At 40.2% G+C, this 25,773-nt stretch overlaps 1 protein-coding gene across 3 annotated transcripts in view; it reads left to right on the top strand.

Annotated features, from left to right (window-relative positions):
- The window catches only part of PAG1 (phosphoprotein membrane anchor with glycosphingolipid microdomains 1), a 143,733-nt gene that overhangs the window by 18,310 nt on the left and 99,650 nt on the right, over positions 1-25,773 (top strand). The window lies entirely within an intron of this gene.

The following is a 25,773-nucleotide window of genomic DNA, read 5'->3' as shown; positions in this document are numbered from 1 at the left end:
TGTTGCTACTGTGTGTGGCTGATCGTCCAGAGAGGGTGATTTCTTGTGCACAGGTTTCCCTAGGGGGATATTGTGCTGCTTGGTCTTGGTGGTCAGTCTCACTTATATCATTTATGGTGTAAGGTGGGCTCAGGGCCACATCTAGGGGTATGGCATACAAGACATGATCATGTTGTAAAAGCAACATGTCCCCTCCTTGTCTGTGGCTACATTTGTGTCTAAGTGAAAGAGGAACCTCAGAGACAATCTTGAAAGGAAGACAGTTAACTGCAATTTTAAGAATGATGGATTTGCATGGGGGAGAGATTTTAGCTTTGTGACTGTAGCGAAAGCATTTATGTGTTGATTACATAGATTGTTCATAAAGTCTGAAGACATCTATGTTCTAGAACACATTATGTAAAGTAAAATGAACATACCATTAATTGTACATGGGTCTTCATTGGTTTCTAGACTTTAGGACCACCCTCAGACTTTTTAAAATTAATCAAATGTTAAGATTATCTCCCCAGTTGTAGCTACATCCTGGATTCATGGCTCACCCACTGAAGGTAGTTGCCTTACCTGGGCAGATTCAGGTAAGGCATATAGTCAGTTCTGTTTTCTGAGCAGCTGGTTGTGATGGTGCCAAGAAGTCTATATACTGTCAGCATACCATTTTTCTCTGTTTTGTTGTTGTTGCTTTTAGTATATGTCTTCACTTATTAAACATTTATTAAGGAACAAGTATTTTTTAAGCACAGTAATGTGTATCGTACATTAAGGCCTCACAATTTCTACTTTGTAGGAGAGAAAATCTAGTTGAGGTGGTAGTGTGACTTGCCTATCTCATGCAGCTAAGAAGGTTTTGAGTTGAGATTTAAAGAGAGATCTGATACAAGGCGTGTTTTATGCTTTCTCTCTCAATTCTCATATAATTTCTCCTGTTAAAGCTCACCACCACAAAAAATCAGCATTAGTTTTGAGATCAGTTGGGATTAAAAGTGAATTATTAAATCAGATCTCATGTCCTTCTGACGAGGTAAAATGGTATATACCATGAACTTGAGAAACGATTTTCATTATTCTTTCTTTATGATGTTGAAAAAAGCATACTGCTCAATAAAGAACTTAATTTTAAAAGTTGTAATGCTGTTTCATTTGTTGAATCAGTTCCATGAGGAGGGATACAATTTTGGATCAAGCTAATATTGCTGAATCTGTAGAGGGACATCAACATTTGATGGTTAATTGGTTGACATTTAGAAACCCCTTCATTCTGACGTGTAAAGATTTTATGGATTTGTCATATCTAACAGAGATCAAATTATATTCAGAATAAATGTCTTTCTTCACTGCCTCATTATAGGAAATGATGTTGTCATTTTAATATTCACAAATGGATTTTATTTTTTGCAACAGAGTCTTGCTTTGTCACCCACACTGGACTGCAGTGGAGTGAACACAGCTCACTGCAGCCTTGACCTCCCGCGCTCAAGCAATCCTCCCGCCTCAGCCCCTCAAGTAGCCTGGAACTACAGGTGCACACCACCATGCCCAGCTGATTTTTCTCTCTCTCTCTCTTTTTTTTTTTTTTTTGCGAGATGAGGTTTTGCCATGTTGCACAGGCTGGTCTTGAACTCCTGAGATCAAGCCATCCACCTCCTCAGCCTCCGAAAGTGTTGGGGTTACAGGTGTGGGCCATTGCATCCAGCCTGGATTTACTTTTATTCAGACAGATGCCTAAACTAGTGTTGTCCAGATTTTGTTCTTTCTTTTTCTTTTTTAAATTTATTTATTTATTTATTTATTTTTGAGACAAGGTCTTGCTGTGTTGCTGAGGCTGAAGTGCAGTGATGCAGTCATAGCTTACTACAGAGTTGAGCTCCTAGGCTCAAGCAATTCTCCCACCTCACCCTTCCAAAAGATTTTAGGCATAAGCCACTGCACCTGGACAGGGTTCCTCCTCTTCTTCTTCTGGCGAGGAGGAAGAGGAAAGAGGAAGGGAGGAGGAAGAGGGAGAGGAGAGGGAGAGGAGGAGGAGAACGGAGGAGGAGAAGGAGAAGGAGAGGAGAAGGGGAGAAGGAGGAGGAAAGGAGAAGGAGGAGAAGGAGGAGGAGAAGGAGGAGAAGGAGGAGGAGGAGAAGGAAGAAGGAGGAGGAGAAGGAGAAGGCGGAGGAGAAGGAGAAGGAGGAGGAGAAGCGAGAGGAGAATGAGGAGGAGAAGGAGGAGGAAGGAGGGGAGAAGAGAAGGAGGAGAAGGGAGGGAAGAGAGGAGAAGAAGCGGGAGAAGGAGGAAGAAGGAGAAGAAGAAGGAGAAGAAGAAGAAGAGAAGAAGAAGAGCGAGAAGAAGAAGAAAAAGAAGAGAGACAGAAGAGAAGAGAAGAAGAAGAGAAGAAAGAAGAAGGGAGCGAAGAAAAAGAAGAGGAAGAAAAAGAGAAAAGGAGAAGAAGAAAAAAGAAGGGGAGGAAGAAGAAAGGAGAAGGTCAGAGGGACGAGGAGAAGCCGCAGTCGAAGGAAGAGAGAAGAGAAGCTGCGCGCATACGAAAGAACGACTCCTTCTCCTGGAGCGCTCCAGAAAGTATCCCCAATCGACCTCCGCCTCCTCTCCTCCTACTCCTCCTCTATCCTCCTCCTCCTCCTCTCCCCTCCTCTCCTCTCTCCTTCTTCCTCCTCTCTCTTCTCCTTCTCTCGCCTTCTCCTCCTCCTCCTCTCCTCCTTCTTCTTCTTCTCTCTCCTTCTCCTTCTCTTCTCCATTCTTCCTCCTCCTCCGCCTCCTCCTATCTTCTTCTTCTCGTCTCCTCCTTCTCCTTCTTCCTCACTCCTCTCTCCTCCTCCTCCTCCTCCTGCTCCTGCTCCTGCTCCTTCTCCTTCTCCTTCTCCTTCTCCTTCTTTCTTCCTGTGACTTAGGATGCATTTTTATAAAACTGGTCCTTGACTGCTTGTTGAAGCTTTCGTGGACTTTAGCATTTACCAAGTCCTACTGCGAATTCTTTATTTATATATGTATATAATCATGTACCACATACCAACATTTTTTTCAGTGATGGATCATATATAAAACAGTGGTCCCATAAGATTATAAAATCATATATTTACTGTATCTTTTCTGTGTTGTGTTATAATGGCCTCAAGTATTCAGTACGGTAACATGGCTGAAACTGTAGCCTAGGAGCAATAGGCTACCCGTATAGCCTAGGTATGTAGTACACTATACTATCTAGGTTTGTGTAAGTATACTGTTTGATGTTCGTATGATGAAATTGCCCAATGATGCATTTCTCAGGATGTACCCCTGTCATTAAGTGAAACATGACTGTATTCTCTACTAGATCATAGGGGAAAAGAATTGTGTTTAGTGCATCTTTTGGAGAATTCCTTAGGTGCCTGATACAAAATGAATTTTTGCTATATGATGCTCTAACTCGGCATGTGCAAATAGCCAGCTTGTCAGTATGCCCCAATATGCTTCCCTCTGCCACATCTTACATCTTCCTGTAGTCTTTGGCTTACTGTCTCCCATTCAATAGATGAGGCAAATAAAACAGGAAATCACTCTTGATGCCTCTTCATCCTTCAAGGTCTGTATGCTCTATCTATTAAATATTGAATCTGCTTTTGATTTCAAGTCCTTCGGCCATTCTGTTAGTTTAGACCCTTATCATCTGGATGACATATGTTCTTGTATTAGCTAGTCTCCATTCTGACACACTTGGACTATATTATCAATATTTTCCACCCTCCTGCCAGGGAGAATTTTCTAACATGCCAGTTTGCTCAGGTCATTCTTTAAAATCCTTCATTGATTTTTCTGAACATTGTCTCCAGGTAAGAGATCTTACTCCTTAATGTGGCATACAGAGTCTTTAGTGACCACCCTAGTGGTCAGTCAGCCTCATTTCTGGCATTCTGCTGTGTAATCTGTGTTCTAGTTGTATAACTCAGGGTTCCTCACGTGTGGCCCGAGGTTTTCATAAACCATTCCCTAGAGTTTGTCAGCTGACTTCCCTCTTCAGGTGTCCTATTCTCTGAGAAGCTGATCCTGACTGGCCAACCACCTTAACCTAATCTGGTTTCAATGTCCCTTATTTGCATTCCCATGTGCTCTATTACAAATCCCTTTCAAAATGCCTTTCACACTCTGCTATAATTTCTGGTTAGTGGTCTCTCTTTCTCCCACTGGACTATGAGCTTCTTGAAGGCAGATGTCACATCTTAATATTTATTTCCTCAGTGTCTAGCATTGGATCTAGTCTGTAGGAACCAATCACTTACTTGTGATGTTGGGCAAGTTACATATCCTATCTTTTTAATTGTCCTCATCTAAATAACAGAATGTCTCATAGGGTTTTGTGAGAAATAAAAGAGCTAACATATAGACAGCATCAGAACAGAGTCTGGCACAGAATAAGAGCTCCAGATTTGTGTTCCTGTTTTATAGTCCACCCCAGGGACATAGAATACTCATTGAATATTTATAGAATGCTATGGATTGATAAAGCCAAGAGGGAATTCCACAGATTACCTGGGAGAGAGTGTAGAAAAATTGTGGGACATGTCGTGGTTGTATTCCTGTACATCAGGAAAATTAGGTAATTGTTTGAGATTGTCTTAATTATATAAAAATACCACTTACATTAGCAACAGAAACTACTCATGCTCATGGCCCTTTGTGAAGAGAATTGTAGAACTATTGAAATGCATAAAAGAGCTAAGAGTAAGTAGAAAGATATATGCAGAGTTTCTAGATTGAGAGACTCAATATAGGATCATGTGTGATTTTTAAAATTAATCTATAATTTTAATGCAATTTCAATCAATGTCCTCCCTCACAGATTTGTTTTTGTTTTTTAAATGAGCATGCTGGGAGACCATTCTTCATGGTCTCTCACGTTTCTGCGTGTCGTGCAAGCAGAGGCACTGACAACCCTTTTGTTCGAAACTGTCTTTTCAAGGATGTTTGTAATGTAGCTGTAGAAGATAAAGCTGTAGAAGCTAAAGATAGTGTTTCCCTCCAGAGCAAAGGGTAGGTTTGTTTACTGTACAATCCAATAAAGATAATGTCTCCCAGCAGGGCAAGGCTCCATTATGAACAGTTCATGTTCCCTAAACTCAGGGTTCTTTAAGTATGATACAAACCCCACTGCATGCACAGCATCTGCCCGAGTCCCTCCTCAGTGCCCCCTGTATTTGGGCACCAAGTAGAAGTGGCTGAACATGAAAGCAACTTAATGCTGTTAACTATCCGGTAAATAATTAAGTCCTTTGCTTCAGACCCAGGAGTTTTGTATCTTCTTCCAGCATCTGTAAAAATGTGCAGGCCAACTTGTTAACTTATAAGTTGGGTGAAATCTCAGATCTTTCACAGTTCTTGACAGAATTGTGATAAATCTCCACTTGTAAAAATCATTTAGCATGTTGAATTACAGTGGTGAACAATAAGAATGTGGTACAATGCTTTCTCAAAAAGCTAAAAACAAATAGATCAGCTATTATTGACAAGAAAGAAACGGTCCTTTGCTGATGTACCTTTTTTCCTTAAGGATGATAAATGAACCTCTTCAGTTTATCTAAATCCTTTCACTTTGATATTTTCCATAACAACTTTCCTTTGCTCTTGTTAGAGTTTAGCATTTCTAGATCTTTCCACTGGCATGTTAAGCTAACTTTTCTGAAGGTGGGTGGTGGGGTTAGTTTGCTTGTCTGTTCAGATATGTGTTTGTTTTCATTAAATAGGCAAAGCAGATTTATTTGGGCTCTTTTTTTGTGACTTAGTACTTTCCCACTATTTTCTAGATCTCCTTACCCAGCTCTTTCTGATTACACCAAAAGATATTATAGTCATTTTGCTATTTGTCTAATTTTGTATTATAGTCATTTTGCTATTTGTATTATAGTCATTTTGCTATTTGTATTTTAGTCATTTTGCTATTTGTCCTAACCCTAGCCCTAACCCTGACCCCCTAACTATAGCAAGGATAAACACATTATGATGTTAAATGCAGTAGAGAAAAAAATAAGAGAGGTGAAAAAAATCCGCCGTTAATAATGATTATGGAATGCTTATTTTAGTGCCAGGAACTATTCTTTTGAAGGGTAATGGACTTTGGGGGATTAAAGATCATAAAAATAGCATTGATAACCGGTTGTAATTCTAATGAACTGCTGTTGAAACACAGTGTTCCACTTGTGTCTAGTACATTTTTTTCATAAACATGTAAATTACTCAGGCTGCTTCAAATCCTTTTAGGAAGGAATTGGGAGGTAAATAATACATAATCAAAGAAGCACACCCAGACGTAAAGCTCTCTTGAGATAATAGATATTGAGGAGTTATTTTTGGAAAAAGAAAGAATGAGGTAATTAGACAGTACCAAAGTATTTTAAAATTAGAGTAAATGTTGGTTCTGAGAAATCTTAAGCTTTAAATCAGTATTTTTTCCCCACTGATCTTTGATATGTATTTAGGAGGAGCCCAATGACACCTCAAATGTCTTCCCTTTCCTAAAACTGTCAAAATTCTTTAAATCATAGTGGACAACATACAAAATGACTTACTTAGGTCTCCAGCCCCAACGCGGGGTGTCTGGCCAGCCCAGGTGAGCCGAGGGTTTGTTCTCCTATAGCCATAGAGCCACATGCATGCGCTTATCCCTGAAACATTAGCTGGGCTTGTTCTGTAACTTTGTGCAACTCGAGTCCTACTCAGTGTGCCCTGTGACTTGCTTCTTTTACTCAGTTATTATTGAGATTACAGTATGTTGCATCTAGCTGTGGTTCATTTTCATTGCTAAATAGAGTTCTGTTGTATGAGTATTCCACAATTGACTTATCCACTCTCCTGTTGATAGACATTTGGGTTTTATCATTCTGTTCCATTATTAACACAATGTAAAGAATATGCAAGAGTTTCTTTAAAATGGGTCAGCAAACTTTTTCTGTAAATGGTGAGGTACTAAATATTTTAGGCATTACAAGGGCACATATAGTCAGTCACTGTTGCTGTTGCTGCTTCTACAATTTTTTTTTTTTTTTTTTTTTTTTTTTTTTTTTTTTTTTTGAGACACAGTCTTGTTCTGTTGCCCAGGCTAGAGTGCAATGGTGTGATCTCAGCTCACTGCAACCTCCACCTCCTGGGCTCAAGCGATTCTCCTGCCTCAGCCTCCGGAATAGCTGGGATTACAGGCGCATGCCACCATGGCCGGCTAATTTTTGTATTTTTAGTACAGACGGGGTTTCACCATGTTGGTCAGGCTGGTCTCAATTTCCTGACCTCATGGTCCGCCTGCCTTGGCCTCCCAAAGTGCTGGGATTACAGGCATGAGCCACTGTGCCTGGCCGCTTCCACAACTCTTTAAAAATATAAAAGTAATTCTTAGCTTGTGGGCCATGTACCTTAGAGTAGAAGTGCTTATCATCAGTCATGGACATGTATGTTTTAAAAGGCAATGAGAAACTTTTTTCAACGTGGTTACATCAGTTTACTTTCTCACGAGCAGTAAATGAGAGTATCCCAATGCACCTCCTCCACACCATAACCTAACATTATATTTTTTAATTTGCTTGTCTAGTAGATGTGAAATAATATCTTATTATGTGCCTCAATTTGCATTTCTCTGACTGCCAATGAGGTGGAACATCTTTTCCTACAATTATGAACAATTTGTGCTTTCTCTCATGAGAGACATTTGTTTGTATCTTTTGCCTATTTTTTGTTTGGGCTGTTTGTGTTTTTCTTATCAATATGTGGGTATTTTTATATATTCCAGAAACTATTCCACTTCTATATGCTTCAAATATTTTTTCTTTTATGTCCTGTTATTGCATCCTTTTATATACACACACACACACATTTCTTGCCTTCTTCCCTAACAGTGAGAGTAAGAACTGCTCATGTTTGCCCTGAACTACTTTAATGTATTCCTGTCTGAAGATGAAAAAATGAACTAGATGACTTCTTTTTACAGTACTCGCAGTAATAAATTCTGATTTAGAGTAAATATTCATTATTAAATAAGGCAAAATTTTATTATGAAATAAACTGGAAAAACAAGCCAGATTAAAAGTGTAACTACTTGCTAGAAGAATTAGAATTGTATATGAAAAAGATCCTAAAGCAAAAGAAAATAATTGACCAAAATGCGTGCTATAAAGCATTCAAAGACTTCAGATATTGACTGTGTACTTAAGTTTACCTGACTGTATTAGCAATTCAGTTTTGCATATGAAAGACTTACTCTGACCAAACAAAACTCAAATTTATTCAACATTATTTCCAGGTCTCAGACACCTGGAGATGGCATAGCCTTTGCTATACCTCAGCCCTGTAAGGATGTGTCATGTGTCCTTTTTACATAAAGGGAAAATAAATCCTCACAAAGTCCTATATATTCTTCTATTCCTCTCTGTTGGTAAATTTACTTCTGTGGAGATAGGTAGGGTAATGTACTATTTTCTTTCCAAAGCAGATTTCACAGTAGGCCAGTGGGCTGTTTTGGACTTGCATATTGAGTACAGGACGAACTCTTGTTATTCTAGTAATGGGCTTGGTTGATCACAGAACACAATGCACCTTTTCATGATTTTAATGCCTGAGTTATTTAATTTTTTGTGCTACTTGTCACTTCACTGTTTAGTTTTCTTTCTAGGGTGCTTTTTGCTGGGTTGGCTGTGAGTCAAGCTGGTTGATGAAGCTTCATTTTGCTAAATCTCCAGAATGGCTTGTTAATCCTTATTTTACATTTCACTGAGTACTGTACCATGCAGTTTCCTTCTGTTCAGCGAAGGAAGAGAAAATGGCTATATGAAGCAATAACGTGATGAATTTAGAGTCTAGCCCGAGGAATCACCATTTGCTTCTAATTGGTGCGTGGAGCATAAAATCAGAGCCCTGATTTTTCTAAGAACTATTCCAAGTAAAGGCCCAACAACCATTTTAATTCAGAGCTACTCCTAGATTGTTTTAAAGTGCCTTCATCAATTTGAAGGGTATTTTTATTTATACATTTCTTGCCATTTATTGTATCTTATTTGACTCTGATACTTTCTGTCAAATTTCTTAACAGTAACCTTTCATGTTGAACTGTGAAAAAAGAAAATGGACTTCATCTTAATGTATTTCACATAGATTTCCATTTACTTTTCACTGTTTTTGCCACTGTGTACATTTTACTTATAATAAAGGGTTGGTTAAAGGAAAATAGATGTAATTTTTGGAACTTGTCTGCTCTAATATAGTGACTGACACTCATAATGTACAACCAGTTCTCTTAAATCCCATAAAAAGCCATTGGGGAGAACATTTTTGAGATAATATAAATATAATCTTACATAAGACCTATGTAGCCACTTCTTATAGACAGCTTAGGAAAGAAAGAAGCCTTCAAATAATTACCAAAGTAGGAAGAAAACTAAAAACCTCTCGTATTAAGGGTAATAATTGCAAAATGGCACCCACATAGAAAAAGTCCCTTCCTTTCATTTTCTTGAAATATCTTGAAACAAAAAGTTAACATCATTTGGGTACTTTTTGAGAACTTTTAAATATATTATTTTAAAATTGATTTTCTGAAGGGTTCAATATATGATTTTGAAGTTTTTCTTAACGTATTTTGAAAGTATTTTAAATTGATTTTATGTAAACTTTTGCTACTATTGGATGTAGCCTTTTCAGTATAGCAAATCCAATGTCCTTACTTAACGAGCTTTCCAATTTTAACCTCAAAATGAAAGGAAGAATTTGTTCTATTTCCAGGAAGATGGAGTAGACATACTTTTCCCTGTTCTTCCCTCTAAGTACAACTAAAATTCCTAGACATTGTACATAAAACAAACGTAAGAAGATTCTGGAAGGTAGAGGAAAGATGGCAGAATATCTATAGACCTCAAAACCCAGGCAGTACACAGTAGTGAGTTACCCTGGCTTTTCTTCTTTTTGCATCGTATTTCCCAGAGCTCATATATTCCTTTTTTTTTTTTTTTTTTTTTTTTTTTTTTTTTTGAGATGGAGTCTTGCTTTGTTGCCCAGGCTGGAGTGCAGTCGTGCCATCTTGGCTCACTACAACCTCCTCTTCCCAGGTTCAAGTGATTCTCCTGCCTCAGCCTCCCAAGTAGCTGGGATTACAGGCATGCCCCACCATGCCCGGCTAATTTTTGTATTTTTGGTAGAGATGGGGTTTCACCATGTTGGCCGGGCTGGTCCTGAACTGCTGACCTCAAGTGATCTACCTGCCTCGGCCTCCCAAAGTCCTGGGATTGTAAGTGTGAGCCACCACACCCGACTAAGATCACATATATTCCTGATGAAGAAGGCAGCAAGCAGAAAACACCAACAGGCACATACAAAAGCAAATAAGTAAAAGATGAAAAACCTGTTTTCTGAAACCAGAGGACCAGGACAGGTAGAGCCTAGCAAAATGGAAAACTTTTAGATAATAACTGTTGTACTCTAGCCAAACCCCACAGAAAAAAAAATGTGGCCTCACCCTACCAGCAAAAGCTGATAGGGAAGCCTAGACTTCCACCCTTGCCAGCTCTAAATTGAGGGCTAAGGTGTCCTGAGGCACCCCAGCCCTCACCACTGGGTAGTGTCACAGAAAACTGAGTCGGGAGCCAAGGCTTTCATTTCTGCTGCGTAGTAACAAAAGCCTCCACCCCAACCCCATGTAAGTAGAAACCACATGCGGAACCTGGGTTTCTTCTCTCCCCAATTCTTGACGGTAATAAGGAGCCCTTTTCCTCTCCGACTGTGGTGGTGTCAGTGGACATCATGTGGGAACCAGAAACACTGCTTCTCCCAGCCAGGAAGTATTGTTGGAGGCCCGATGGAGAGCCAGAACTCCCACCCCTACCTAGCAGTAAGAATGCATCAGCCTCAGGTATCAGGGGAGGTATAGTAGGGAACCTGATTCTACCCTAGTCATCAGGATAACCAGCAATAATAACACAGTCTCCCCATTCCCTTGTTGGAGTGGTAACAGAGGAAAGCAACTAAAATAGAAAGTTTAAGTACGATCCAGAGTCTCATAACATAATAGCCAAAATGCTTCAATGAAAAAAATCACTTGTTATACCAAAAACCAGAAAGATCTCACAATGAATGAAGAAAAAAAAAAGGCAGTCAACAGAGGCCAGCACCAAAATGACAGGGATGTTAGACTTGTCTACTAAGGATTTTAAAACAGCCATCATAAAAATGCATCATTGAGGAATTCTGAACATGCTGGATGCAAATGAAAAAAATAGAAACTTCAGGAACTAAATATGAAATATAATGAAGAACCTAGTGAGCATCTTAGAACAGAAAAATACAGTAACCAAAATAAAAATCTCAGTGCATGGGCTGGACAACAGAATGCAGGGGTCAGGGGAAAGAATCAGTAAAGAGAGAACCATCAAAATTATTCTGTCTCAACACTAGAGAGAAAATAGAATATAGAGCCTCAAGGACCTGTGGAACTACACTTGACATCTACCTCTTGTGTCATTAGATTCCCTTAAGAAGCATAGGAAGAGGGAGGGGCTGGAAAAGTACTTGAGAAATCATAGCTGAAGACTTACCACATTTAACAAAAGACTGAAACCTACAGATAAAAGGAGATGAGCGCAGTAGGCCGAATAATGGCTCCCCCACCAATGATGTTCACGTCTTGATCGCCAGAACCAGTGAACCAGGTTCTTTTTTTATTTTTATATTTTAATGTGGTAAAAGGGATTTTGCAGAGGTAAGTAATTTCAGGATTTTTTTTTTTTTTTTCTTTGTGAGACAGAGTCTCACTCTGTTGCCCAGGCTGGAGCACAATGGCACAGTCTCGGCTCACTGCAACTTCTGCCTGCTGAGTTCAAGTAATTCTTGTGCCTCAGCCTCCCGAGTAGCTGGGACTACAGGCATGTGCCATCATGCCCGGTTGATTTTTGTATTTTTAGTAGAGATGGGGTTCCGCTGTGTTGGCCAGGCTGGTCTTGAACTCCTGACCTCAGGTGATCTGCCTACCTCGGCCTCCCAAAGTGCTGGGATTACAGGTGTGAGCCACTGCACCCAGCCAAGGATTTTGAGATACAGCAGTTGCACTCCTCAGCATTCAATCCCAGAGAAATAAAGATACATTCTCACAAAAACCTGTGTATTAATGCTTATAGCAACCTTATTTGTAATAGTCAAAACTGAAAATAACTCAAATGTCCTTTAATGGATGAGTGACTAAACAAACCAGTACATCCGTATCATGGAATACTACTCCAATACAATAAAACAGAGGAGCTACTGATACATGCAACAGCTAGTGTGAATCTCTAGAGAGCCATGCTGTGTGAGTAAGGCCAGTCCCAAATGGCTACATGTAACATGACTCCATTTATATAACATTCTTTAAATGATAAAATCGTACAGATAGAGATGAGATTCGTGATTGCTAGGAGTTAAGGATGTGGTAGGGGCAGGAGGGAAGTGGGTGGGCCTACAGAACGGCAACATGAGTAATACTTGGTGATGGAAGTGTTCTATATCTTTCCTCTATCAATGTGTATACCTTAGTTGTAATATTGTACTATATTTCAAGTGTTTCAAGAAGTTACCAGTGAGGGAAACTGAGCAGTGGGTTCGTGAGATCCCTCTTTATTATAAGTAATGGCTTGTGAATCTATAACTAAAATTTTAAAATTTAATTTAAAACTAAAATAACTTTTTAAAATTTCTTGTAACTACATCAATTTGAAAACACAATGCTATATCATATATAAAGAACTTTGCATATCCAAGTTCAGAAAGATGTTAGTACAAAGTTGCCTCTTCTGAAGTCTGGTTTTATGTCTTTTTTTTATTTGCTTGGGGATTGGGAAGGAAGGTAAGGGATTCTGTTTTATCAATCATATATGTTAAAAATAGATAATATTTGTTAACTCCTAAACACCCTGTGAGGTCAGCATTATTGTAAAGAAAAACACACTGAGACACAGGGAGGTGAATGATTTGCCCTGATGAGTAGTGAGGCCACATTTGGACTCGACAGTCTGGTCCCAAAGTCTGCATCCTTTCTTAGTGACTATACTCTTTGGCCTATCTGCATAGACTGTTAGTATCCAAGTATCTTTCCGCAGTAGGACACTCACCTCAGAAAGTTTAAGCATTTTTTCCTAGGTCACAGAGTCATAGCTGTGGGACTGAAAGTCAAGACATTTCCTATCAAAATCCCATCCTACTCACACCTGGGAGAAACCATATTCCAAATGGCCCTCAGACCTGATCCTCAAGCATATTTTGTCTGCCCACTTAGTGCTGGGCAGTAGATTATTCACATTAGCCGTATATATTTAAACATTGTGAGATATATAAAAATCCAGGCTTCTAGCTTCTCAGGAAAAATAAGAAAATCTGCCAACACTGGGTTTACATTCTAAATTCTCCCAAAGGAGTTAGATATAGTATGTTTAGGGACTGCCTCTTTAATTGAGGTTGTTTGCCTCTGTCCTTACCACTCCTTACCCAGAGACCACAGCCAACCATCAGCTGGTTTTTATTGTGCAACACTGTTGTTTTTCTTAGAGTAGAGGAAATGCCTCTGCCCACCTCACACCAAATCATGGCTTTTACGTTTTACCTTTTATCTTGGCAATTTGGGTGGTTGTATTCTTCCTGATTATAAACTACTTAAAGTTATATTTCTGAAAATCTCCATTATTAGTGGATTTGCAAGACTCCCATAGAATTGAAGGTGCTGAAATCACTAGTCCATTGATGAAGACTAGTCACTAAAACAAAATAGGCATACAGGAAATAGAATATGTCTCCTTCAATATTTCTTAAATTAGAAATTATGAGTATTGCACAGTCACTCTGTTTATCGCTACAATTGCTTTAACATTCCTTTCTAGAGACTTTCTAGTAGTTTATCTGGAGATTCAATGAGGTGCTTATAAATTGATTTTGTGCCAGGTGCAGTGGCTCATGCCTATAATCCCAGCACTTTGGGAGGCCTTGACGGGAAGATCACTTGAGCCCAGGAGTTTGAGACCAGCCTGGGCAAGATGGCAAAACTCAACCTCTACAGAAAATTTTAAAAATTATCTGGGCATGGTGGTATGTGCCTATAGTCCCAGCTACTTGGGAGGCTGAGGTGGGAGAATCACTTGAACCTGGGAGGTTGAGGCTACAGTGAGCCATGGTCGTGCCACTGTACTCCAGCCTGAGCAACAGAGCGAGACCCTGTCTCAAAATAAATAAATAAATAAATAAATAAATAAATAAATAAATAAATGAAATATATTGATTTTGCTTCATGGCATGTGATATGCATAATAATAATACATATTTCTTCTCTGTCTGGCTTTCTACTGAAGTATTTTTGGTTCTACAGTTCAAGGCCCCTCCACCCCTATTGGCCTTTCTCTTAAGGGGCCCAACTCTGAGTGTCTCTCCTGAGTCTCATATGCTCAGTCTGAAATAGCTGACCAAGTAGGAAATGGAAGTAAAGAATTTCGCAGAAGGGGAATTTGCCATGAAGGAAGGGTTAATAAGCTATTCCTGTTGATAGCCTTTGTAGTGCCTAGCACATTCTCGTTACAGAGTAGACGCCCAGAAGTGAAATTATTATGTTTGACGTTGAACTCCTAAGTAATTCATATTGTTTGAGGATAATAGTCCTGCAAATTATATTACAGTCAGAAGTGTTTTTGGTTTCTTCTTTCCAATCGAGGAGTAGATGACTGGAGGCTGCCTTGTTTGCATGAGTGGTGTTGGGATGACCTTCCAGGCTGGGCATGTGATTCCTGAAGAAGTGGCTACTTGTTGGCTCCCATATTAATGCAGAAATTAGTGTTTGAACTGATAGGAAGCAAGAAGGGGGAATCAAGGTATGGAGAGGCTGCTTGGGATGGAATCTGTAGACTCTTCCTGTCCGACTTCTGGTTGCTAATCTATGTTATCATTACTGGAAGGGGAGGCCTGCGAAGGTTGAGTCCTGGCTAGGATTTCACCAGACCAGGAGATCAGTGACTTCTTAGTTTATAATTCCACTGTAGGTGGAACTCTAGCATTTGCAGGCAAAATGGAAGATAAGGAAGTGGGTGAAGGGGTGAAAAATGAAATAAATATTGAATAAAGCACCTGTACTCTGGAACCAGACCGTGGGTTTTTAGTTTCTGCCTCACTCTGCCATACTACTGTGTAACCTTGAGCAAATAAGTGATCTTTGAAGATCTTTGAATGCTTCAGTTTCCTCGTGTGTGAAATGGGAATAATAATAGTGTTTCCCTCATAGTGTAAATAGCCAGTAAGTAGGAGCATCTCTGCACTGGACAATTTTTTTTTTTTTTTTTTTTTTTTTTTTTTTTTTTTTTTTTTTTGGTCAATTGCTCTTTTTATTCTGTACCTACAATGTCATCTAAACAGCCTGTCCCTTAGTGTATGGAGTCAGGAGCCTAAGAAGAAATTTCGAGAAAATAAGAAAGGATAAAGGAATAATAAGCAAGGATAAAGGATTGACTGCATTTGAGATCCTTGTCAATGTGTGTTTTCTCCAAAGAAAACGTATCTGTTTTCCAAAGAAACCTAGGCATGTCTCTTTGGAGAACCTGTTTCCAACCTTAGATGGTTTTTCAGATTCAGTCTGTGTGCTAAACCCAAATCTTCTCATTTCCAAAGTATATCTGTTTATGACTTATAATATGTTAGGAAGGTATTTTGCCCTGGTGAAGAAGGCCTTAGTTCTTATCCCTACTTAACTAAGGGATAAAGAAGAAAAACCTTCAAATTACAATGAAATGGATTGACCTCAATTCTTTTTAGATATTTGTCTACAAAATGTCTTTAGTAGTAGGTTTTAATACTTTTGCAGCTGATTTTATTAAACAGATTAAAAGTTTAAGCCCACTTAATAAATAAGTATATGAAAAGTCACATACAACTAAGTACTTCAAACCCAGAAACTCTGGCACTGAAGGAGATAAACTAGCAGACACCTTCTATGTCCTTTCCTACTTGTGTACCTCAAGACATTTGCTGAGTACATTTATAACAATGACCATGTCAGAAGTAATACATGGATTTTTATTGATCCATTTCATTTACGTGGGTTTGATCCCAAATGATGGGATGATGTTCTCTTATGAAGGCCATGCCTTGAGGGAGAGGAGAGTGGCTTTTAAGTAAGCCTGTCACCTTCTCACTCTCTTTGATAGGGTGGTCTCTCCCAGGGTTTATTTAGGAAGTGATGGAACACAGGTCAGTCTGTCCTTGTCTCTAACCAATCTGAACATTTCGCTTTCAGCAAAATTTTCATATTATTTTCAAACCATTACTCCACATCTTGTGTTATTGATTTGGTTAATCTCTGCTGTTTTTAAGGCATATCTTCTTCAAGACAGCATTTTTCTTTTATATCCAACAAATTCCTTTCAGATTTCTAAACGTTAAAAAAAAAAACAAAAAACTTAGTTGTGGACAAAAGTACAGCCAATCTCTTTATACCTGAAGAAATTAATGTTTTTTCCATAAAAGTTATCATATGTTAAGAGGGTGACAATTAGTATTCAAATGTGAGTGAGGAAAAGAAAAAAGACTGAGGCAAACAAATATTACCATTATTGCAGTGTTCCCTGCAATCTGTGGGTTGTTATTTATTTACAGCTTTGTTCCCATAGGCCCACAGAAGAGAAATGCAAGGAGGAGCACTCCTCAAGGAGAAGAAGCTGTAGAAGGTTGGAATAGAGAGCAACAAATCCCAGGTCAGGGTATGGAAGGGCTTACAAATCATTTAGCCTGTCTGGGTCCCAAACTTTCTCAACTGTAAAGTGAAGCAGTTGAACTTGATGGTTCTCTAGTTGGTGCCTCTTAGACTTTAATGTACATCCTGTTAAATGTGCAGATTCTGACTCAGTAGGTCTGGAGTGAGGTCCAGGGTTTGCCTTTCTAATGAGTTCCTGGGTGGTGCCAATGCTGCTGGTCTACAGATCACATACTGTTTAGCAAGCTCTGCACGGTTTCTAAACTCAAGCTTCCATTAACTGTACGATTCTATGAACGTGAAGTCGGCTGACATTTTAGAAAAGACAGGAAGGTTTCATGAAACATGCTTACCATGGTGTTAACCATTCTCATTCTTCATAATCATCTTCATCAAAAACTCTTTAAGTGCCTAATTATGCATAACAGCTTCCCATGCTTTACAAAAGAACTAAGTAGATTTGGTCTTTGCCTTATCAGACTTGACAACCTAAGACAGAGAAATATATATAGAGATAATAATAAATATTGAGGCAGTAATAAATATTGAATAATAAATGTTCACCCAGATATAGAACACAATAAAATTTTTAAAAAGTATGTACTTAGCATGGGCCCTAGGATATTTATTTTCTTACAGCTTGTCTTCCTTTCAAAATCTGAGGAACCAAAGAAGTTGCCCTATAATTTTTACATAAAAGCAAGAGATTTCTCTCTCTATTTTGCAGATGGGGGCTGGAAATGGGAAGATCAGTTTCTCAGGCTACTTTTAATGTTGTTGTTTGCTCTGTTTTGGCCTCACTGACTTAAAAAGAAACATTTTATTAGCCCTGAATGCCTAACCCTGATTACCATATGCAGATGCCTTGGCCAGACTTTGTGCTTCTCAGCACTGTGTGTGTGTATACAGGCTTATTAAATTAACCTCAGCTCCTCCTACCCAAGAACCGCAGGCCCATCTAGTCACCCTCACACCATCCTTGGGAAGCAAAGGAGGCAGAACTGGACATTGTTCTCTCTGAATCATGGGCTGTTAGGTGATGCTGAGAAGGAAACTGGTGTGTCCAAAGCCTTGTGATAATTCACATGGGAAGCTTTGGATTTGGTTCTGTTTCTTCTGTACGCATTTGCATTTGCTGAACTGACCTGAGGACTTGATCTGCCTTGGTGTGGGAAAGGATCAGATAAGAGGTCATTGCTGGCATTTTCTCCTGACAGCAAGACAGGTTCTGTTCCTGGAGGCCAGGTCACCAACCAACAGAGATTGTGTTCAGGTACCCATGGTAATGAGCCAGTTTGTTATAACTGTACCACAGGTTAGCAGAGTGATGCCAAGATGGCTCATTTCATTGATTGTTGTAGCTTAGCAAGAGCTACAAGAATTATCACAGATCTAGAAAATGGTCACATCTAAGCAAGGGTCTCTGTATCAAATACTTACCAATAGTAAGATTAGAGACCCTTGTTTACACCTTCTTAACTCAAGTAGGCACTTATAATATTTAGTAATGACTATGTGTATGCTCAGAGATGCAGGAATGCGGAGGAAGCTGTGTGTGCCACACCCTTGGGCTTTAGCTGTGTGTTATCCTGTGTATATGCGTGAGGAGCCACTGTGGAATCAGGTGCACTTGGGTTTGAAACTTGGCTCCACCACTCACTGGCTGTGTCATTTCACATTTCTAGGCCTCAGTTTCCCCATCTGTAGGACCAGCATAACAATAGTATGAATCCCATAGAATTCTTGTGAGCATTAAATAAGATGAGGATGTATAGCATGGTGTCTGCAAACAGTACTTGATGATTATTAGTAATTGTAGTAAAACTCATACATGACAGCATCTGAAATCATTTGTCTTGAAAGAAGCTAAAGATTCTAAATTATTTTACATACAAGGAGGTTTTATACAGGAGGTTGCGTCTGGGTTCATGAAAATGTCACACTCTTTTTATTAGGAGTAAAGATTGTAAGGAGGCAAAACCTCCGTTAGCTAGACTCAACCTCTTCTTTCACTCTAATGCTATATACAACTGTTTTCTCTTTTTTATCAAATTATAAAGAGGCAAGTCAGTCTACTCATACTAGAAGATACAAAACCCTGAATAATTATTATAGCAGGAAGCTAAACTTCTAAAAAGCCACAAATGGCAATACTATGCATTTTGCATTAGTGTCTTGGAATAGATCTATATGGGCACATGGAATTACACAGGCTGAATTGAGGACACGAAGTATCTGGTTGCCTTCTCACAGGCAAACTAGAGTGGAGATGGGTACCTGGTTGCAGGAAGTAAGGAGGTGCTCTTTTGCCTACAGACAGGGAGGGAAAGCTAACCAACATTTGGAGGAGCAGCGTTCTTTGAGAAATTGAATTTTAAGCCTGAAAACCATATCATAAGACTGCAAGGCCTGGCAGAACAAGAGCATCAGGCAGCTGGATGGAAACCCGAGAAACCAAAATGAGCAATTTAAAGTGGAGCTGTTTGAAGGGGAAACAGAGCCCCAGGGAATTTCCTAACCTCAGAATGCTATTCACTAGCCCTTTTTTATAGGGTGTCTGTGGCTTCTGGTTGCCTGCAAATTGAGCCAGCATGGTGCAGATGTGACAGTGGTTTAAGGCTGTTTTTCCCCGAATTTAGTGTGAATCACCTGGGGATCTTATTAGAATGCAGAGTCTGACTCAGTAGATCTGAGGTAGGATCTGAGATTCTGCCATTTTTAACAAGTCCCCAGATATTGCAGAAGCTGCTGGTCCTGGGGCCATACTTTAAGTAGCAAGTGTCTAATCCACTCTCTCCCCAACCATTCCATCCTCTGATCACCACCTTCTGTCTCCTATCCTCTATACCTTAACTCCAACCATTCGTGGCCCACCAGTACTCACCATCCAGTGATCCTACTAATTTTCATTGTCTGTCACCCCTCCAGTTCTCCTTTCCTAGTTATCTAGCTTAGATTCCATGATCTCGTATTATAATTATTCTTTTGCATCCACCCTCAGGTTCTTTGCTGCTCCCTCTTTCGTCGTGATCCTCACTGGCAAAACCCTGACCCTGCGTAACACAGCTTTCTCCCCATGCCACATCTTCACCTACACTGGTGAGTGCGGCTGAAGGAGCACACATCACTGTGCTCACAGGTTCCACTTTCATCTCAGTGGGTCCCTGTGCCACTATTCTGTTTACTCTTCCCCTTTTCTGGATCATCTTCTTGTGCCCTCTTCTCAAACCTCAAATACCTCCCTCTCCATCCTCATTCTCAGCTAATAATCTTGCTACCTTTCCTGGATCACATGTCTGCACGTGTGCCCACACCTGGCCGGTGCTCCCCTGCAGTGGGCATGGAAGCACCAGGCGTGCTGTAGCTCTCTGAGGGGTGCCCAAGGTGGCACATGGAGGGGCCAGTGGAACCAGCCCTCTCTGACCTGCCTCACCCCAACCTTCAGGTCTGTGCTCAACCAACATTTTCTCAGTGATGCCTTTCCTGACTCCCCAACTCAAAGCAGTGCCCACTCCCCAGGCAGTTGCTAACCCCATAGCGCCTCTGTGGTTTTCTTCAGTGATTATCACAGCTGTTCTGCTAGATGGTGGGTTTGTTTCCCACCTCCACTAGAAAGATCCATGAGGACAGGGAATTTTGTCTTGGTCAATATAGAAACCCCCACCTAGAATAGTGGCTGACACATGGACATTCTCCTTAAAGAAAGTATTTGGATAGATACTAGCATGGGAGATGTGATTGTGTTTGGACAGAATCAGAAAAAGCCAACTAGGAAGAACTGCATGTCCACACATGTTTTTAAAAAGCCACTCCCGGTCTTTTTGAGTAGACAAGGCTAAGGAAGATCCCCGTTCAAGGATGCTTTTGGACCTGAATGTGCTGAATTTACTAGAGATTGTTGAGCCCACCAGGCCCTTTGGGGATCAGGAGGGGAAAGGACCAACGTCAAATTCCGTCTGAGAATCCTGTCCCTTGTCTCATTTGATGCTCTCAGAGAGGTTGGTAGTGTAAGTTAGGATGTAACCACCCGACACTGCTCTGCACTCCACAGCATTGTCATCCTCACTTAGGACACTAGCAGAGCTGTAACCAGTTCCATTTTACAAATCTGCAGGCTAAATATGGCTAATTCTCTGTGGTTTGAGGAAAAGAGATATATCATGGTTATGCCTAGGACCCCATGTGGGCCAATCATGATGAAAACAACCACAGGACAAGTTGGCAGTGGAAATGTCCTAAGATGTCACAGAATGAAGTTGATTGTCATGAAAATGTGTTGTGCTGCCAATCCTATTCAACATAGTGTTGGAAGTGCTGGCCAGGACAATCAGGCAGGAGAAAGAAATAAAGGGTATTCAGTTAGGAAAAGAGAAAGTCAAATTGTCCCTGTTTGCAGATGACATGACTGTATATTTAGAAAACCCCATCATCTCAGCCCCAAATCCCCTTAAGCTGATAAGCAACTTCAGCAAAGTCTCAGGATACAAAATCAATGTGCAAAAATCACAGGCATTCCTATACACCAATAACAGACAGAGAGCCAAATCATGAGTGAACTCCCATTCACAATTGCTTCAAAGAGAATAAAATACTTAGGAATCCAACTTACAAGGGATGTGAAGGACCTCTTCAAGGAGAACTACAAACCACTGCTCAGTGAAATAAAAGAGGACACAACAAATGGAAGAACATACCATGCTCATGGATAGGAAGAATCAATATGGTGAAAATGGCCATACTGCCCGAGGTTATTTATAGATTCAGTGCCATCCCTGTCAAGCTACAAATGACTTTTTTCACAGAATTGGAAAAAACTACTTTAAAGTTCATATGAAACCAAAAAAGACCCCGCATTGCCAAAACAATCCTAAGCTGAAAAAACAAAGCTGGAGGCATCATGCAGCCTGACTTCAAACTATGCTACAAGGCTACACCAAAACAGCGTGGTACTGGTATCAAAACAGAGATATAGACCAATGGAACAGAACAGAGCCCTCAGAATTAATACCACACATCTACAGCCATCTGATCTTTGACAAACCTGACAAAAACAAGAAACAGGGAAAGGATTCCCTATTTAATAAATAGTGCTGGGAAAACTGGCTAGTCATATGAAGTAAGCTGAAACTGGATCCCTTCCTTACACCTTATACAAAAATTAATTCAAGATGGATTAGAGACTTAAAAGTTAGACCTAAAACCATAAAAACCCTAGAAGAAAACCTAGGCAATACCATTCAGAACATAGGCATGGGCAAGGACATCATGTCTAAAACACCAAAAGCAATGGCAACAAAAGCCGAAATTGACAAATGGGATCTAATTAAACTAAAGAGCTTCTGCACTGCAAAAAAAAAAACACTACCATCAGAGTGAACAGGCAATCTACAGAATGGGAGAAAATTTTTGCAATCTACCCATCTGACAAAGGGCTAATATCCAGAAACTACATAGAACTTTAATAAATTTACAAGGAAAAAATCAAACAACCCCATCAAAACGTGGGCAAAGGATATGAACAGGCACTTCTCAAAAGAAGACATTTATGCAGCCAACAGATGCATGAAAAAATGCTCATCATCACTGGCCATCAGAAAAATGCAAATGAAAACCACAATGAGATACCATCTCACACCAGTTAGAATGGCAGTCATTAAAAAGTCAGGAAACAACAGGTCCTAGAGAGGATATGAAGAAACAGGAACACTTTTACATTGTTGGTGGGACTGTAAACTAGTTCAGCCATTGTGGAAGAGTGCGTGACGATTCCTCAGGGGTCTAGAACTAGAAATACCATTTGACCCAGCCATCGCATTACTGGGTATATACCCAAAGGATTATAAATCATGCTGCTATAAAGACACATGCACACGTATGTTTATTGTGGCACTATTCACAATAGCAAAGACTTGGAACCAACCCAGATGTCCATCAATGATAGACTGGATTAAGAAAATGTGGCACATATACACCATGGAATACTATGCAGCCATAAAAAAGGATGACTTCATGTCCTTTGTAGGTACGTGGATGAAGCTGGAAACCATCATTCTGAGCAAACTGTCACGAGGACAGGAAACCAAACACCACATGTTTTCATTCATAGGTGGGAATTGAACAATGAGTACACTTGGACACAGGATGGGGAACATCACACACCAGGGCCTGTCGTGGGGTGGGGGAATGGGGGAGGGATAACATTAGGAGATATACCTAATGTAAATGATGAGTTAATGGGTGCAGCACACCAACATGGCACATGTTGTATACATATGTTGTATACATATGTAACAAACCTGCACTTTGTGCACATGTACCCTAGAACTTAAAGTATAATAATAAAAGAAAGAGAGAGAGAGAGAGAGAGAGAGAGAGAGAGAGAGAGAAGGAAGGAAGGAAGGAAGGAAGGAAGGAAGGAAGGAAGGAAGGAAGGAAGGAAGGAAGGAAGGAAGGAAGGAAGAAAGAAAGAAAATGTGCTGATCATTCTCAAGGAGTCAGGTGTTCAGTCTACTGAAAGTGAAGGAAAGGCGTATCTAGCAATACTTTTTATTTTAGTGAAGAGTTCTGCTTTTAATAACATTGTCAGCATGCACTAAATCATTGCTTCTCAAGGTTTAGAGCTGCTGTGATGCAGAGAAAAGCACAGGGTGTTTTGTGCGTATTGAATAAGATAACTGACCTCATGCAGGGCCGAGAATACAACAGATGCTTTTTACATACACCCACTCCCTCATCTATGCCTTTTCCAGTGGTCCCCATCCACACTGCTGTTTTTCTGCATGATATGAAAGTTAAGATATAAATATGAGAGTATGTGAGTGTGTGTTTGTGTTTAAGAGATGCTGTAGCTCTGTCGCCCAGGCTGGAGTGTAGTGTTACAACATAGCTCACTGCAGCCTCCAAATCCTGGGGTCAAGCAATCCTGCCACTTCAGTCTCCTCAGGAGCTGGCATTATAGGTGTGAGCCACTATGCTCAAATTACTGTGTTTTAATAAGTCATCATTCATTTTAGACCAGTGATTTTCAACTTGGGAATATTTTGCTCCTAAGGGGACATTTGTTGAAGTCTGGAGACATTTTTGTTTATTACAGCTCAGGGCAGGAAATGCTAGCCCTTCAAAACAAAGAATTCTCCAGCCCCAAATGTCAGCAAGGGCAAGGTTGAAAGTCCTGTTTTAGAGCATGTACTTTACATTGGTGTTTATAGTTATTTCCTCATTGGACTCTAAATAAAGGAAGGAGTGGATTGAGAAGGATGTGACCAGCTGAGGACACAGTGGAACAGGAGGTTGGAACAAGTTGGAGGACCCAGCTATCAGGTGCCAGGATTCACCCACTCTTTACAAGCACACCACAGTTTCCAGCTTAAAAACAAGTGCTTTCAGAAAAATGAATGGTTCTACCAAAAAGACACATACACTTGTATGCTCATTGAGGCACTATTCACAATAGCAAAAACGTGGAATCAGCCTAGGTGCTCATCAACTTGAGTGAACTGGATAAAGAAAATGTGGTACATATACATCATGGAGTATTAGGCAGCCATAAAAAATAACTAAATTATGTCTTTTATGGCAACATGAATGTAGCTGGAGTCCATAATCCTAAAGGAATTAACACAGTAACAGACAACCAAATACCACATGTTTGCACTTATAAGTGGGAGCTGAACACTGGGTACTCATGGATCCAAAGATGTCAACAATATACACTGGGGGTGACTGGAAGGGAGACGAAGAAAGGGGAGTAAAGGTTGAAAACCTACCTAGTGGGTACTACGATCACTACCTGGGTGACAGGATCATTCAGACCTCAAATCTCACACACAATATACTCATGTAACAAACCTGCAGATGTGCTCCCTGCGTCTAAAATAAAAGTTGAAATTATTTCTTTTAAAAAAAAAAGTGCTTTATTAGATATACTCACTAGCAAAACCCCAACCCTGTATAACCCAGCTCTCTCCCCATGCCATGTCTTCACCTACACTGGTGAGTGTGGCTGAAGGAGCACACATCAGTGGGTCCCTGTGCCACTAGTCTATTCACTCTTCTATATTGGTTGGTTAGCCTCTAAAACAGACAGGGTGGCAGAGGCATGGAGGACTCAGGAGGGCAGTGAGGATGATGAGATGACACTGGAAAGGCTGGGCACTGTGACAGGGAGATTGTCACAATGCCAGGGGCTTGGGTTTTATCACAAGGGATGTGGAGAACAAGCATGGATGGGGCCCTCCAGAGCCAAACTATTCTGCTCTTTTCTGTACTGAATCACAACCTGTTGATACTCCTCTTATCCCTGTGTCTCTCTGTATTGTGCTACTTACTCGTAACTTGGGGTCCTGAACTGGGCCTTATTATCTTTGCCTTTGTGTACCCCTTCTGTATAGCACAGAGATTTATCAGCGAGTGTTTATTAAACAGATTTGGCAGTGTTTTAGACACCACTAGCAGCCTCTCAAAATAATTGTGTCTCCACTTTTGAACATTTGGGTACTATTTGGGTACTATTCCCAAATACTTGTTACCAATGCAGTTGTTTAGAGCTTGAAATGCATCCTCCTGGTTTTATAAATGATAGGTTTTCAGACTGGTGAGGAAATGTCCCAGCACCCACAGTGTTGCTGAGCCATAGTGCTTAGTAGCTCAGGATGGGGGATTTCCCAGCAAAAGGCCAAGAGAAGAGAGTGCCCATTGCCTTTCTTTGTTGCATGTGGACTCGGCAAATGTGTTCTTTACCATTCTACTTCCACTTTTGGCATGGAACCTCCTCTCGCCTTCTGCTGCACTTTTCTCTTTTCTCATATTCAAGTGGCTTTTAGACTACATGGGTTAAGAGTCTGGGGGTTCCTGTCTTGCTGGACACTGTGGAGTCTGACACTGGAGCTCATGGAGGAATTACCACCTTGCTTGTTGTCAGCTTGACTATTTGGTCTTTCAAATGTTGTTTTGCTTTTCATTTCTTCTAAGCAATAGCTTTCTTTTCTCTTTTAAACTTTACCAAAAAAGAAAAGAGGGGAGAGGAGGCACTGGTTTCCCTCAGTGGATATTTCTCTAGAGAAAATTCAGTCTTGTTA

Source organism: Rhinopithecus roxellana, chromosome 9, assembly GCF_007565055.1.
Source record: "Rhinopithecus roxellana isolate Shanxi Qingling chromosome 9, ASM756505v1, whole genome shotgun sequence".
Taxonomy (NCBI): domain Eukaryota; kingdom Metazoa; phylum Chordata; class Mammalia; order Primates; family Cercopithecidae; genus Rhinopithecus; species Rhinopithecus roxellana.
The sequence above is the reverse complement of the archived record's forward strand: the minus strand, read 5'-3'. Positions and strand labels throughout refer to the sequence as shown.